Source organism: Nannospalax galili, unplaced genomic scaffold (assembly GCF_000622305.1).
Source record: "Nannospalax galili isolate Female #2095 unplaced genomic scaffold, S.galili_v1.0 scaffold2267, whole genome shotgun sequence".
Lineage (NCBI taxonomy): Eukaryota > Metazoa > Chordata > Mammalia > Rodentia > Spalacidae > Nannospalax > Nannospalax galili.
In genome coordinates this window covers 501,069-504,250 of record NW_008356240.1, presented here as the reverse complement: position 1 = coordinate 504,250, position 3,182 = coordinate 501,069, and the positions used below count along the sequence as shown (strand labels likewise).

At 44.3% G+C, this 3,182-nt stretch overlaps 1 long non-coding RNA gene across 1 annotated transcript in view; it reads right to left on the bottom strand.

The window, feature by feature from the left end:
* Nucleotides 1-1,373: 1,373 nt before the first annotated feature.
* Nucleotides 1,374-3,182, bottom strand: part of LOC103750961 — a 246,128-nt gene continuing 244,319 nt past the window's right edge. The window contains exon 9 of the long non-coding RNA XR_003847177.1: nt 1,374-1,694. This is a non-coding gene — a long non-coding RNA (uncharacterized LOC103750961). The remainder of the gene's footprint in view (nt 1,695-3,182) is intronic.

Genomic DNA, 3,182 nt, shown 5'->3' with positions numbered 1-3,182 from the left:
CCAAAACAGTGCCAACAGCTGGGGAAAAAATGACCAAATACTTGGAGTCTGTGGGGGCCATTCTCATTCAAACCACCACAGTGATGTTCTCATATGAGTGAGTTTTGCTCTCATGGGACCTGAGTAGTTATTGCAAGAGCAGGTTATTATAAAACAAGGTCGCCCCTTGGTGCTCCCTTGTGCCTGTATCTGCTTGCTTTTCCACTTTCTACCATAGTTGAAACAGCAGGAAACCCTCACCAGAAGTCAAGCAGATACTGGTGTCATGTACCTGGGCTTCCTAGCCTTCAGAGTCATGTGCCAAGATAACCATTTATTTTTTTTATAAGTTACCCAGTCTCAGGTACCCCATCACAGCCACAGAAAACAGACTAATTTTAGTATTCATAATATATTGGGCACTATCCATTTGGCATTTTGGGTATGATGAGGTCAGGTCGTAGCCTTTCATCCTGTTCCTCACTCACCCAGAAACACCAATGAGAACACTGAGCAAAAAGCCAGCCCATGTTGTGGACCAATCTTCTCTTGCTTTCTTCTATGGCCCCTTATTTGGGTAGATAAAAGCACATCTGTGTCTGTGGTTTTGGAGGTATAGAGGGAACTAGTGAGGGGCACACCTGTGATCATCATCACCATGCACGGCAACACATAGTTAATTTCCCTCTGACATAGTCATGCCCTGGACCAATGCTTCTTAGCCTTTTCTGACTTTGTGTTTCTGAACTCTAAGGTGGTCCTTGAGGCTGTTTTAGTGATTAGACTTTTTTTTAAAAAATCCACAAAGTCTTACATAACCTAGACTGGCCTCAAATGTGCTATGTAGCTGAGTATATTAGTCACTTTTCTGTTGCTGTGATAAAACATTGTGACACAGGCAACTTATAGAAGGAAGAGTCTATTGGACTTACAGCTCCAGAGGGATAAGAGTTCATCATGGTGTGGGACACATGGCAAGAGGCAACTAGAGTAGAAAGCTGAGCACTCACATTTTCAAGCAGGCACGGGAAGCAGAGGGAGCAAACAGAAAGTGGGGCAAGGCTATGAACTCTTTTTTTTTCTATGAACTCTTAAAGCCTGCCCCCAGTGACATACTTACTCCAGCAAAGCCACACCTCCTGAAAGGTTTCATGACACTCCCCAAAGAGCAGTACCAACTGACCAAGTGTTCAAACACTTGGAGCCTATGAGGGACAATGGTCATTCAAACCACCACCTGGAAGATGATCTTGAAGCTTGGATCCTCTTGCCTCCATTTGCCAAGGACTGGGATTTCAGGCGTTATACCTCCCTACCTGGTTTTATGTAGTACTGAAGATTGAACCCAGCACGTGAGCATCCTAGGCAAGAACTCTACCAACTGAACCGTATAGATCAGAGCCCTAGAGTTCAGATTCCAATCATGTCAGATGTCCTTTGCTCCTCTTCTTAGGAAGTCTCTTCTAGACTTCCTCTCTGCTCTGGTACCCACAAGATTTCTTCCAGAGATTTACAGCTGGATTCCAGGGTCCTTGTTCTGTTCCTCTTGAGACCACAAACTGTTGTAATAAATCCCCCTGCAGGGATCTTTCCCAGCATCTTCCCTTCTTCCTTTTTTTTCCATCAAGGTGGCTCTGCTCATCTGTGCTGGAGTCCCTCTTGGAGGTGGCAGAGAACCAAAGTCTCCATTCTCAAGAAATGTCTGGTCCGATGCCCTTTAAAATAAGGGAAAAGAGAGAGACAGAGACAGAGACAGGGAGACAGAGACAGACTGAGGGCCTGCTACTCTGGTCCAGGTGCCCCTGTGGTCAACACTCTTCTCAGCATCATTGCTGAGGCAGTCAGAGGCCATGGGCAGAGGACTTTGAAGTCAGGTGGCTACAATTCAATAGCAGGCACTTTAGGAAAAGTTTTTAATCTCCTTAAGTGTCATATGTAAAAAACAAACCTAAAACTTCCTTACACAGGGCAGCACTGAGGCCAGAACTGCCACTTAGAATACAGGGTACTTGAATAAAAATTGCATGGTGCACACTTACGTTAAATTCTTCATTGCTTATCTGAAATTCGTATCTCTGTGCCCTACATTGTTGTTATTTTTATTTGTGCTAACCTGGCAATCTACCTAAAGTATAAGTGACACATGAAGGTCAAGGTCTGGCACAGAATCTAGGTCCTCAGGATACCAACTTCTCATGTCCCCCAGGATGGACTCAGTGAATGGCAGCCATGATGGTTTTTGGAAATTTCTGGAAAAGTTGTCCAGAAGACTTCAGAGAGAGACAGAGACATCATGCTTTCATTGGAAGCATTTTCTGAGCATTCTGCATGGACAAATGTAATTGAAAATAACGTGCATTTCCTATTCGCAAGTGGCCTGCTGGAAGATGCGTCACCATTAATCCTAAGCCAGTGGATGGAGCAGTAAGGCCAGACAGCAGGCTGCCTGGCTGCCCTCACTGCCTGCTGGCAGACCCGGCCTTGGCCAGTCATCTGTTCTCTAGCACTGTTTCTCCTGCTCCCTGGACACAGGCCACAGTGCTGCTCTGTGCTCTGTTATCTGGAACTGTCAGATCCTTTGGCTCAGCCTGTGTCCACCCCTGTGCCATTCTATGGGGCCCCTCATGGCCTGGGAAGTGTGCCAGAGTGGAGGGATTTTAATGCCCACAGTGTGGGGCATGAGGGGGTACTAGAAGCTGTATTGTCACTGACAAACAGTTCACATTCTGAGGGAAGCCTTGAGCATTTATAATATATTAGTATGTGCAAAATGAAGTTTACAAACTAGTGTATCAACAGGGTCATAAGCATTAACATAAACACATGATCCATATGTATATGATCCACATACAGCCAGCCCTCTGTAGTCACTGATTCTGTATTCCAAGATTCAATTAATCAAAAAATGAGAAGCATTTTTTAAATATTGCATCTGCATTTAACAAGGACAGACATTTTTCTAAACAATAGAGTATAACCACTACGGGTGCAGCATGTAAGTCACCCAGAGACTATCTACATTCTATAGGAGGATGTGTACAAATTCGTTGCAAATATGCAATCATTTTATGTAAGAGCTTGAGCACCTGCAGAATTGGCCATCTATGTAGTCAAGACGTCTAGAATCAGTCCCCCATAGACACCAAGGCGATTGGGTATGCGTGCATACAAGTGATAATGTATATATATATATACATATATAT